Below are 14,195 nucleotides of genomic sequence, written 5' to 3'. Positions count from 1 at the left end.
CAAACATCGTGGACTGAAGGGCCTGTACCGTGCTGTAGTGTTCTACGTTCTATGTTCTATGATATGGAGATAATGCAGGAAGATAAAACTGAGGTAGAAGATTAACCGTGACATTGATGAATGACAGAACATGCTTGAAGAGGGGAGTTCCCTCCCTTCCATTGACTCCGTCTACACTTCCCACTGCCGAAGTAATCAGGAAAGCAGCCAAAGTAATCAAAGACCCCTCCCACCCTGGTCATTCTCTCTTCTCCCCTCCCCCATCAGCCAGAAGGTACAAAAGTTTGAGTGGAAGTACCACCAAGCTCAAGGACAGCCTCGATCCTGCTGTTATCATGATTCTTATGTTCATATGTCTACTTTGATGGAACCTTTTCTTTAAACAATCTTTTTATGGGAACTCAGTATTCACTGACAACCATTATTGTAGGTTTATAACTCTCTTCTTAAAGAGTCCCTTGGGGTCAAGGGTGACTTAATATGCTCCAGAGTCTCGGGAGCTGCCTAGCATTCACTGATGGTCTTGATCTGATAAATGCACACATCACTACCAGTGGGCTCAGTGTATGTTGAACACATTAGCTCTTGAGTGGTGCAGGTGGGAGTGGGCAGGCATTGAAGACAAGATTTCCAAACAATCTCTGGACTATAATTTGCAGAGTCAAATAGATCCCTAAAACACAGTCTCAATTAATTTTGTATTGCTATAATTAAAAGCATGATATCTAAATAATTTTCCCTCAAGTAAAAGCTTGAAAATTCACAGCATCCTCACCCAGTGTAAACTATTTTCCAAAGAGAAGGTAGTTTGCCACCATCTTCTCAAGGGCAACCAAGGATGGGCATTAAACACTGGCCTTGCCAGCAATGCTTACATCCTGTGAATGAATTACAAACCCCACTCTACACCACCCAGATTGGCAGCCATGGTAGAAAATAATGCTGGACTTTTGGGAACTCTTTGTAATCAAAGTCTGACTTGATATCAGAGATATTACAATAGTGTATCCAGGGATCAGGTTTCCACTATAAACAATATTGGAAAATCTGGAAGGATGATATTAGTGGTTACAACTTTTACCCTATTAGAACTCAAGACAAACAATATTGGTATTAGCACCAGCGACCCGGGTTCAATTCTGGCCACTGTAAGGAGTTTGTATGTTCTCCCCGTGTCTGCGTGGGTTTCCTCTGGGTGCTCCCACATTCCAAAGATGTACGGGTTAGGAAGTTGTGGGCATGCTATGTTGGCGCCAGAAACGTGGCGAAACTTGTAGGCTGCCCCCAGAACACTCTACGCCAAAGGATGCATTTTACTGTGTGCTTTGATGTACATGTGACTAATAAAGATATTCTTATTTAAATGACAAAATGCAGTAACACATTAATGTACTATTTATTGTAATGTTTCAAGATCCTATTCTCCATTTGATTTATAACACTGGCACCAGTGGTGTGCAAGTACAAATCAGTATTGCAAAAGATAAGATATTTATTTATTTATTAGTCACATGTACATTGGAACACACAGTGAAATGCATCTTTTTGCATCACTGAGAATGTGCTGGGGGCACATACAATGGGCTAGGTTGTGCTGGCTGTGGTTTGTGGATTGAAGTAAGCTGAAGTCCCACACTTGCATGCAGTGAAATATGGAAGGTCAGAGGTTACTGAAAGATCTGGAGGACTGCTGGAGTTCCCATAGAGCCCAATGCCAGCCCAAATCTTGCTGGGTTTGCCCAACAGTACAGTGATGAAATTGGCTCATTGACCCTGAGCAATATCAGCCCTGTATTTCGATCAGAACTGTGGACCACAGGTTTATAAGCCAAAACTTGGTTCCTTTTTAATGACTTCATGAATCTTTGGTTAACAATAGTTTTAAATAATGGTTTAAAATGCTTTAATTTTAATAGTTTTCTAATGTCTCTGAGTGACAGAGGCATTATAATCAATGACACCTTTGAAGGTAGGCAAAGCTCCAGCCCCAGCTTTATCTTCTGTTGAGGCCTGTCGGGCTGTTTGGACCAGAGGGGAGCTGGTGCTTTCACAGAACACTGCCCAGAGCCAAGTGTTGCTGCACTCCACAGAGCAGAGGACCAGCTTTACAGAGCAATCCCATGAATCCCATTCCCACGGTCCCCATTGTCTCTCATGAGTTTATTCACTCTCTCTTGATTCTTCCACCACCCACCACTGTAGGGGTAATTTACAGCGACCACTTAACCTACCAGTCAGCATGTCTTTGGGATGTGGGAGAAAACTGGAGTATCCCAAAGAAAGAATAATAGAAGTATTTGTAAACTCCACACAGCATATTTAATATAATAATCATATTGATTTATGTGTCCTTGACACTAACTTTAACAATGGTCTCTTTAAGTCAGTATACAACACCAGTTCCCACATGTGCCAGTTCTGGAACCCATCCAAGTGATTTGCTGACAGTCTGAGCTTGTGAAGATGCACTTTGAATTGGCAGAAATTAAAATGCATTTCACTTAGAGCCCTTGGAACCTTTTCAGTGACAGTTGTTCTCCCCAATAACTTCTACTCTATATTGAAACTTTCAAAACTTTTCATAAAACTAAAGGCACTGAAGAAATACCACCAATGTTGTCTCCAAATTCTGAGCAGCTTTTGGAGAAGATCCCTGAGGTGAAAGTTGTGTGCTCTAATCTATCCCAAAGACCAGTGACTTTATATAACTGAGTATGTAAAACATATAACATTTCAAGATGATTTGTCTCCAAGGATACAAGTCAAGCTTGGTTTCTTAATTGGCAACACTTCACAAGTTAGCTTTTGGATAGAGGTTGGTGAAGTGGTTGGCTGATTCACACCAAGGCTAAGATAAACTTCACAGAAAGTTGCATTCCCTTAAATAATGTGGGAGATCCACCAAGCTATGGGATAAAGATTACAGAGAAAATCAAGTTCATTCTCTTCAGTCTGGAAATTTGTAAGTCATGAAGAAGTCAAAGATCCCAAGGTAGCTCTTTGGAGAGCTTTTGAACTCGTCCCATTCCCGTCTGTTCCCATGATCCTACAAAGCTTTTTTTTGTATGATTATTTCCAATAAATTTTTTCAAAATTGAACCTGCTTCCACAACCATTTCAGGCACTGAATTCTATATCACGTAATTTGGTGCAAGAAACATTTTTTTCATGTCCCTTCCCTGGCCTTTTTTTGGAATTTAACTTTATTCCTCTGATTTCTAACCCTTCTGCCAGAGAAGTTTTCCTTACTTATTAAAACTCCGCTTTTCTTGAATAGTTCCATCAAATATCCCTTCAATTTTCCAGGCACAACAGCACAGTGGAGCAGTTGCTTCATGGCTTCAGCTTCCCAAGTTCCTGACCTCTGTGTGGAGTTTGCACGTTCTCCCTGTGACTGCATGGGTTTCCCCTGTGTACTCCTGTTTCCTCTCACATCCCAAAGAAGTACATGTTGGCAGGTTAATTGGCCATGGAAATTGCTTCTAATGTGTAGGAGGGCGGCAGAATCTGGGGAGAATTGAAGGGAATGTGGGGAAAATAAAAAAAAATGGGATTATGGTAGGATTAGTATGCATAGGTGCTTGATAGTCAGTGTTAACCCGATGGGCCAAAGGGCCTGTTTCCTAATTCCTGGAAAACAATTCCCGTTTCTCCAGTCTCTCCACATAGCAGAAGTCCCTTATTCTCATACCTGTGTATCTCCTGAGTTTTTGACCACACAATTTGTTCTTTTTTGTGTCCATCAAGTCAATTGTTTGTGCCATCCTCAAACTCTTTGACCTTTTTCCTTAAATTGGTATCTTCCTCCTCAATACTTTCTTTGGTGTTGCCCTTGATCATAGTCCATAAATTATATTCTACAAGTTGGAGGTGCAGCAGAAAGGCTGTCTTAGCAGTGTGGAGGAACAGAGGGATCTTGGGGTCCACGTCCATAGATCCCTCAAGGTTGCCGTGCAGGTCGATAGGGTTGTTAAGAAGGCATGTGGTGTGTTGGCCTTCATTAGTCGGGGTACTGAGTTCAAGAGCTGCGACGTAATGTTGCAGCTCTGTAGAACTCTGGTTCGACCACGCTTGGAGTATTCAGTTCTGGTCACCTCATTATAGGAAGGATATGGAAGCTTTAGAGAGGGTGCCAGGATGCTGCCTGGATTGGAGTGCATGTCTTATGAGGATAGGTTGAATGATCTAGGGCTTTTCTCATTGGAGAGGAGGAGGATGAGAGGTGACTTGATAGAGGTGTCCAAGATGATCAGAGGCATAGATTGACTGAACAGTTAGAGACTTTTTCCCAGGGCGACAATGGCTAACACCAGGGGACATAATTTTAAGGTGATTGAAGGAATGTATAAGGGGGATGTCGGGGTTAAGTATTTTACACAGAGAGTGGTGGGTGCTTGGAACGCATTGCCGGGAAAGGTTGTGGGGGCAGCTACATTCGGGATGTTTAAGAGACTCTTAGATAGACACATGAATGATAGAGAAATGGGGGGGCTATGTGGGAGGGAAGGGTTAGATAGATATTAGAGCAGGATAAAATGTCGGCACAACATCATGGGCCAAAGGGCCTGTACTGTGCTGTAGTGTTCTATGTTCTATGTTCTATTCCATTCCTGGCAGTGCTGCCACATTCTACCTCTTCTGTTATTGTTACTTTAGCATTTCTCTTTGCACTACTTCAGATTGCACAAATTTACTCTGCACCATTCCATTATTTTGTGCTCATCACTGTATTAATTGTTGAATTTATCATTACCATATATACTGTTCACTCTGTGAGCTTCAAGCAAGCAAGAAATTTCAATGCACCCTGCTGCAGATAACAATAAGCTAATCTGAATCCAAAGTACCTGCCAGTGGATGCATTGTCGTAACTGTCCTCGAACCAGTAGATCCCGAAATGCCGCACCTTGACTTGGACAGATGCCCTTTGACCTCGACGGGTTCCAAGCTGGGAAAGCGGAGGGCTGCCTTCAGTGGAGCAATCCCATTAAACTGCACGGTAGAAAGACAGCCAATAAATCCCCACATGTTGGCCTTCCGTAGTTCCTTGTCCAGCTCGCTACTGTCTGCAGTTCAAACAGAGCAGCATAAGAATTAATTCTAGACCAGCCTATCAGGAGTGAACAGAGTTAGCCATAATTATCTTTTGGAAAAGTAGCATTGTTTACAGTAATTAATTTCACAAAATGACAACTTATGTTTTAAAACTGGGTGCTTTCTTTAATGTTGCACCATATTGTACATGGTGAACAAGGTTTTAAAGAGTTGCAGATGTATTTATATATTACATTTAATCTTCCAAGGTAATGATTGAGGAGCAGGAAGAGGAACCATTGGAAGAGATTCTCTGACTAAAAGGGCACAGGTAAGAATGCAACAAGGTGTGTGCCCCACCTACTCAACCAGATGACTGAGAACAGAATGGTCACAGTCACAGAGTAACACAACATGGAACTAGGCCTTTTGGTCCAACCTGTGCCTGCTGACCAATGAGGTCCATCTGAGCTAGTCTCATTTACACGTGTTAGGCTCAGATTCCTCTGAACCTTTCTTATCCATGTACCCGTCCAACTGTTTTATAAGTGCTATTATTGTACCTGCCTCAATCACTTCCTCTGGTTGCTCTTTCCATTTCTATGTAAAGAATCCTCAGATCCTTTTTAAATCTTTCCCCCTTCACCTTAAACCTATGTCCTCTAGTTTTTGATTTCCTTTCCTGCGGAAAAGACTGTGTGCATTCACACAATATGCCCCTCATGATTTTATACACATCCATATGGTCACCCTCTCAGTCTCCTACGCTCCAAGGCATAAAGTCCTCGCCTGCTCAACCTCTCCCTATAACTCAGTCCCTCAAGTTCTGGCAACATTCTTGTAAATCTTTTTTGTGCTCTTTCCAGCTTTATGACATCTTTTATATAACAGGGTAACAGAATTTATTTTTGCAGAGAAAGTTGATGGTGGAAGATCTGAACAGTAAGGATCTGGACTAGAGAACCTTTAGCAATATCGACCAGAATGGGAATCAGATCAGCAGTCTGGTGGGAATAGTCAAGAGAGTAGGAGGTGAGTCTCGTGAACAAGATCTCAATGTGATTGACATAATGCCATATGTTAAAGATGAACTCTTGATTTCTTGATCTCCCTAGCTACCTTGTTGTGGCCCTTGCACTTTGTTTGTCTACCTGCACTGCACACTCTCTGTAACTTCAACATTATATTCTGTATTCTGTTTTTCTTTTTAACTCCCTCAATGTAGTTATGTAGGGCATGATCTGTCTGGATGGCACACAAAAGCTTTTCACTGTATCTCGGTGCATGTGACAATAATAAACCGATCTAATCTAATCCAATCTTAACCATCTGGAATACCACCTGGTTGTACACACAATCATTTAAGGATCATTTAGGGATTCACAATAAATGCTCATTTTATAACATCAACATACATCATGAGAACAAAATTTCACAGGTTGATTTTCCTCTTAAATTTGTTTGAAACTTCAGAACAGTCTAAACTTTAAAAAGTCAGCATAGGTCAACTGCTAAGCATGACAACTGGCTTCCATTAACAGTGCTTCATAAAATTCTGGTAATTACACAACTTATCGAGTCATAGAGTCACACAGCATGGAAACAGGTTCTTCAGCCCAGCTGGTCCAAGCCGACCAAGAAACCCATCCAAGCCAGTTCCATTTGCCAGTGTTTGGCCCATAACCTTCTAAACCTTTCCAATCCATGTCCCTGTCCAACTGTCTTTTAGAAGTTGTTATTGTACCTGCCTCAACCACTTCCTCTGGCAGCTGATTCCACATGGATACCACTCTTTGTGTAAAAAAGTTTCCCCTCATGTTTCTCTTAAATCTTTCCCCTCTCACCTTAAACCTATGCTTTCTAGTTCTTGATATCCCAACCCTGGGAAGAAGACTGAGTGCATTCACCCTATCTATGCCCCTCATGATTTTATACAGCTCTATAAGATCACCTCTCAGTCTAGAGAAACAAAGGACTGCAGATGCTGGAATCTAGATGAAAAAAAACAAGATGCCGGAGGAACTCAGCAGGCCAGGCAGCATCCATGGAGAAAAGCAGTCCTGAAGAAGGATCCTGACACACGTATCCATAACGCATTGAAAACCTTCCTGTGAGTATCACAGTCACCTCCTGTAATATTTTCCTCATTGCTTTATTGATAGCGATCCCAGTATTATGAACAAGATTCTCCTCTAGCTCACCGCTAGCCATGCAGTGTTTGAATAACAGCTAATGATGTAGAGTTTGTCACTGTCCTCTTTTCTTAGCACTGAATGCTGCATGAGTGGCTGGTAATTTATTACCAAATGCACTGATGACAGACTTCAATTATTCATAGGGTGTAACCACTTAATTGTCTATTCATCAAAGTGTTAATTAACATTTAGTTGCAGAGCGTTCCCACTTTGTCAATAATACCTAAAGATAGCGAGCAGATAATAAATGGTTCCTGCTCTATATTTAACATGTCATTCTAATGTCTCATATTCTGGAATGCAGAATCACTGGAACTATTGCTTTTCTCTTCATTAACTACCTTGGATGTGCATAATTCCTCAAGTGGATAGATAGTCCTGCTTTATATTTAATGCATTGGTTGACCAGTGTGAACCAAATTTCAGCATTTGCTTTCTTAAGTAAATCAAGGATTAGTTATATTAATTCAACAAATTATAATACAAAACATTAGCTAATTGATGGGACAATCCTTTATTGTATGCCTTGGTATACTTAGGGGTCTAACATTCATTACTGACTATTGGGAGAAATGTGTGACATTTGCTGCATTCAAGTTATAGCTTTGCTGGGAATGTTCTGGGGAATCTCACTCTCTGAAAACTAATCCACCATTGCTTGGCATCCAAGTGTTTTCCAGGAAGGTTGGTATGGAGAGCTTCAAGTTCCTAGGTGTAAATATCACTAGCAATTTGTCCTGGTCCAACCACGTGGATGCTACGGCCAAGAAAGCACAGTAAAGCCTCGGCTTCCTCACCAGGCTAAGGAAATTCAGCATGTCCCCAACAAGCCTCACCAATTTTTTTACAGATGCATCATCCTATATGGATGCATCACAGCTTGGTACAGCAACTGTTCTGCCCAAGACTGGAGGTAATTACAGAGAGTTGTAAGCACAGCCCAGTCCATCATGCAAACCAGCCTCATCTCCATTGACTCCATCCACACTTCCCACTGCCTCGGGGAAGCAGCCAACATAATCAAGGACACAAGAACACAAGAAATAGGAGCAGGAATAGGCCATCCGGCTCATCCAGCCTGCACCACCATTTAGTAGGATCATGGCTGATCTGGCCGAGGACTCAGATCCACCTACCTGCCTTTCCCCCATAACCCTTAAATCCCCGACTGTGCAAAAATCTAATTGTGTCTTAACTATATTTAATGAGGTAGCCTCTGCTGCTTCCCTGGGCAGAGAATTCCACAGATTCATTACTCTCTGGGAAAAGCAGTTTCTCCTCATCTCTGTCCTAAATCTATTCCCCCAGATCTTGAGGCCATGTCCCCTAATTCTAGTCTCACCTACCAGTGGAAGCAATTTTCCTGCCTCTATCTTATCTATCCCCTTCATAATTTTATATGTTTCCATAAGATCCCCTCTCATTCTTCTGAAATCCAGCGAGTATAGTCCCAGGTAACTCAGTCTCTCCTCATAGGCTAATCCCCTCATCTCTGGAATCAACCTGGTGAACCTCCTCTGCACCTCCTCCAAAACCAGTATATCTTTCCTCAAGTAAGGAGACCAGAACTGCACGCAGTACTCCAGGTGCGGCCTCACCAGTACCCTGTACAGTTGCAGCATAACAACCCTGCTCTTAAATTCAATCCCTCCAGCAATGAAGGCCAATATTCCATTTGCCTTATTGATAATTACCTGTTGCACCTGCAAACCAACCTTTTACAATTCATGCACCAGCACTCCCAAGTCCCTCTGCACAACAGCATGCTGCAATCTTTCACCACTTAAATAATAATCTGATCTTCCATTTTTCCTTCCAAAGTGGATGACCTCGCATTTACCAACATTGTATTCCATCTGCCAGACCCTTGCCCAGTCACTCAACCTATCTATATCTCTCTGCAGACTCTCCATATCCTCTGCACAATTTGCTTTTCCATTCAATTTAGTGTCATCAGCAAACTTGGATACCCCTCCCACCCTGGTCATTCTCTCTTCTCGACCCCCCCTCCCATCGGGCAGAAGATAAAAAAGCTTAAGAGCACGCACCACCAGATAGAAGGGCAGCTTCTATCCCACTGTTGAATGGACTTCTCATACGCTAAAAGATGAACTATTTAACTCTTGAACTCTTGATCTCCCAATCTACCTCATCGTGGCCCTTGCATCTTACTTGTCTACCTGCACTGCACTTTCTCTGTAACTGCAACACTATATTCTGTATTCCGCTTTTCTTTTTTCTACCTCAGTGTACTTAGGTATGACACGATCTGTCCAGATGGCATGCAAAACCAAACTCTTCACTGTATCTCAGTACATGTGACAATAATAAACCAATCTAATCCAAACGGTCTCATCTACTTGACTTTCTTGGGTACAGCATCGTTAATCACTCAGTAATTTATCTGATTCTCTGACTTTAATTTAAACTGCCCAAAATATACTTCAAAGAACAAAGGAACATGAATAATAAAAGTAGGAGCAACAAACCCAAAATGCTGGAGGAACTCAGCAGGTCAGGCAGCATCTATGGAGGGAAATAAACAGTCGACGTTTCAGGCCGAAGACCCTTCATCAGAACTGGTAAGGAAGGCAGAAGCCGGAATGTAAGAGTTGGCTAAAAGTAAGTTTTCCATGCAGCCTTCACGCCTGTTCCATCATTTGATAAGGTCACAGTTTACCTCAGCGTCAGTTTCCTATCCCTTAGTATTAACGATCTACCAATTTCTATCTCAAATGTACTCAGCAACTGAACCTCCACAGCTGCCTTGGGTAGAGAGGTCCAAAAGTTCACTGACCGCCCTCTACATAAGGAATGTCTTCTCATCTCTGTCATAATTTCAAGTCCATGACCTATGACACCACAGCCAGGGGAAACAACATCCCTGCACCTACCCTGTCAAGACCAATAAGAATTTCAATATTTCAGTAAGATCACATCCCTTTATTCTCAACACTAAACAATATTGACCCAGTCTGTTTAACCTCTCCCAAAGGACGAAACCCCATGCCAGAAAGCAAACTTTTCTTGCACTCCCTCTATCACTTTAAGTCAGGAGACCACACATACACAATATTCCAGGTGCAATCCCATATTATTGTAATAAGACATTGTTACTCTTGTACTCAAATACTCTTGCAATAAAAGCCAATTTGCCTTCCTAAATGTTTAATCTAACTGCATATTAACTTTCAGTGATTCATGTAAAGGAAACCCAGGCCTCCTCAACAACCTTCCGCCATTTAAAATGTACTCTGTCTCTTTGCTATTATGTACCAAAGTGGACAATCACACGTTCTTCCACATTATATTGCATCTGACATGTTCCCATTTACCCTGACTATATCTCCTTGAAGTCTCTCTGCATCCCCCTCACAGTCCACTCTGCCATCCAGCTTAGCACCATCAGCACGTTTGGATATAAAACACTTGGTCCCCTTCATTCAGACCATTGGTATAAGATGTATATAGCTGAGGCCCCAACACGATTTCATACAGCACCTATTAATCATAACTCCCATCCCAAAAATGAGCCGCTTATTTCTACCATCTGTTTTTGTCCATTGCCCACTCCTTAATCCATGCTGTACATTGCCCATAGTCCAGTGTGCTCAAGTACCGTAGAATACATTCTTGTGTGGTACCTCATCAATGGCCTTTTGAAAGTCCAAATACGTTACTTCAGCTGGTTTCCTGTCATTTTTCTGCCACTTGTAACCTCAAAAAATTCTAACATATTTGTCAAAGTAATTCCCTTTTCATAAATCCATGTTGATTCTGCCCAAGCCTATTAAGATGTCACAATAACTGATCTAAAGTTTCCCATTTTCTTTCTTTTTTAAATGGTGGGATTACATATGCTTCCCTCCAATCCATGGAAATCACACTAGAATCTCTTGAATATCAGAAGGTGACAACCAGTGCATCTGCTATTTGTATTAGTTTAAAACCTATAATGTAGAGCATCAAGTCATGGGGATTTATTGGCCTTTAGTCCCATAAGTTTCTCCAATACGAATGCGAATTTCTTTTAGCACTCATTCACCCTAGACCTGCTGTTCTTCACTACTTATACTTTATAATACTTTATACTTTATATACTTTATATATTCTTTATATATTCTTCACTATTTTGAGAATATATTTAAAGTACAGCACAGGAACAGGCCTTTCGGCCCACAATGTCTGCGCCGGACACTAAATATCTTCTGCCTGTACATGATCCATATCCCTCCATTCCCTGCACATTCATGTGTGTATCTAACAGCCTCTTTAATGCCACCATCATTTCTGCTCTCACCAATACTGCTGGCAGTCTGTTCCAGGCACCCACCACTCCCTGTGTAAAAAAACTTGCCCCGAACATCTCCTTTAAACTTTCCCCCTTTCACCTTAAATGCATGTCCTCTAGTACTTGACATTTCCACCCTGGGAAAAAACACTCTGACTGTCTACCCTGTCTACGCCTCTCATAATTTTATAAACTTCCATCAGATCTCCCCTTAGTCTCCAACGCTCCAGAGAAAACAATCAAAGTTTGTCCAACCTCTCCTTATAGCTCACACCCTCTAATCCAGGCAGCAGCCTGGGAAACCTCTTCTGCACCTTCTCCAAAGCCACCACATCCTTCCTGTAATGTAACCAGAAATGGACACAATACTCCAATATTTCAGGAAGGTTTTCTGTTTCTTCTATTAAGACAGCCATAAAATAGGTGTTGAATTTGTCTGCCATTTCCTTATTCCCCAGTATTATTTCATCCATCTCAGTGTCTAAAGGGACCCACGTTAACTATAACTTTTCACATATTTACCATCTGCTTTTATGTTTCTCAGTTGATTATTCTGACATTCCAGTATCCTTTTATTTTATCAATTTCTTCTCTGCTCTGCTGAATTTTGAAATTGTCACAACCCACAATCTTATTGCTCCTTCTAGTATGATATTTGTAACTCATGGAAATAGTTATGGTTATATCCTTGCTCTTCATAGAGCATCTTCTTCCATTTTGTTGAACGGACATGGAAATCACACTTGAGAAGAACAGTCCAGATGAATGGTCTCGACCGAAAACGTCGACTGTCCATTTCTCTCCCTAGATGCTGCCTGACCTGCAGAGTTCCACCAATGTTTTGTGTGTTGCTCCAGACTCTAGCATCCGCAGTCTCCTGTGTAGCCAGTTCTGGTGTAGGTCATCCACCTATAATATTGGCTCCATTTCCTCTCTCTGTTAGCATGACTGGGCTTTTCTTATGGCTCTGCATTTCACAACTTTGACAGGTCCCAAACAGTGTTCGCTCTCTCTAGCTGATCTCATTAACCACATGGCTTCATCAACAGTTTATCCTCACAACAACATTGTCCTCACCTGATCAGAGCTATTCCCTTCACTCTATCCACCCCTCCCAATTGCTCGGCATTTAAAAATAACTTATTTTCTTGCTTTTCCAGTTCTTTGACCTGAAACGTGAACTCTACTCTGTCCAGATGCTGCCTGAGTGTTTCCAACATTTTATATTTTTTGTACAGAGCAGCCAGTCCTATTGAGCAAAAATCAAGCTGCTGGAGGAACTCAGCAGGTCAGACACCATCTATGGAGGGAAGTGGACAGTTGACATTTGGGTGGAGACCCTTCATCTGGACAGTCTGATAGTATTGATATTGGTATTGGTTTATTATTGTCACTTGTACCGACGTACCGACGCTCATACAGATCAATTCATTATGCAGTGCATTGAGGTAGTACAGGGTAAACACAATAGCAGAATACAGAGTAAAGTGTCACAGCTACAGGGAAGTGCATTGCAGATAGAAAATAAGATGCAAGGTCATAACAAGGTAGATTGTGAGGTCAAGAGTCCATTTCATCGTATAAGGGAACGGTTCAATAGCCTTATCACCGTGGGATAGTAGCTGTCCTTGAGCCTGGTGGTACATGTCCTGCCATACCAAGCCGTGATATATCCTGATAGGATGCTTTCTATGGTGCATCGGTAAAAGTTGGTGAGTGTCAAAGGAAGTAGAGGTGCTGGTGAGCTTTCTTGGCCGTGGCATCTACGTGGTTGGACCAGGACAAGTTATTTGTGATGTTCACTCCTAGGAACCTGAAGCTCTCAACTCTCTCGATCTCAACACCATTGATGTAGACAGGTGCATGTGCACTGCCCCCTTTCCTGAAGTCAATAACCAGCTATTTTGTTTTGCTGACATTGAGGAAAAGGTTGTTGTCGTGACACCATGTCACTAAGCTCTCTATCTCCTTCCTGTACTCCGACTCATTGTTATTTGAGATACGGCCTACAACGATGGTATCATCTGCAAACTTGTAGATGGAGTTAGAGCAGAATCTGGCCAAGCAGTCATGAGTATATAGGGAGTAGAGTACAGGGCTGAGGACACAGCCTTGTAGGCCACCAGAGTTGAGAATAATCATGCTGGAGGTGTTGCTGCCTGTCCTCACTGATTGTGGTCTGTTGGTCAGGAAGTCAAGGATCCAGTTGCAGAGGGAGGTGTTGAGTCCCAGGTCTCGTAAGTTTGAGATGAGTTTGCTTGGAATTATAGCATTGAAGGCAGAGCTGTCATCAATAAACAATAGTCTAACATAGGTGTCTTTACTGACCAGGTGCTCCAGAGCTGAGTGTAGGGCCAGGGAGATGTCATCCTCTGTAGACCTGTTTCAGCAGTAGGTGAATTGCAGTGGGACGAGGTTGGAACTCACTTCATTTAAATGGTTTAACTTACCTTTGCATTATGACACAAACAACAAGAGCTCACCTGTCACTACATCATCTTCCATCTCCTGCACAATGAACTCTAAGTTTTTCTTCATCCAGTCTAATCTCGAGTCATCAATAGATCAGGTTCAAGAACAGCTACTTCCCTTCAACCATCCGGTTCTTAAACCAACCTGCACAACCCTAATCACTACCTCAGTATACCAACACTATGACCACTTTGATCATCTTA

The 14,195-nt window shown here is 42.0% G+C and overlaps 1 pseudogene; it reads right to left on the bottom strand.

Moving 5' to 3' along the window:
- Window positions 1-14,195, bottom strand: part of LOC127572767 (contactin-associated protein-like 5) — a 991,970-nt pseudogene that overhangs the window by 40,218 nt on the left and 937,557 nt on the right.

The sequence above is a fragment of the Pristis pectinata genome, chromosome 1 (assembly GCF_009764475.1).
Source record: "Pristis pectinata isolate sPriPec2 chromosome 1, sPriPec2.1.pri, whole genome shotgun sequence".
Taxonomy (NCBI): Eukaryota; Metazoa; Chordata; class Chondrichthyes; order Rhinopristiformes; family Pristidae; genus Pristis; species Pristis pectinata.
This window is presented reverse-complemented; position numbering and strand designations above follow the sequence as displayed.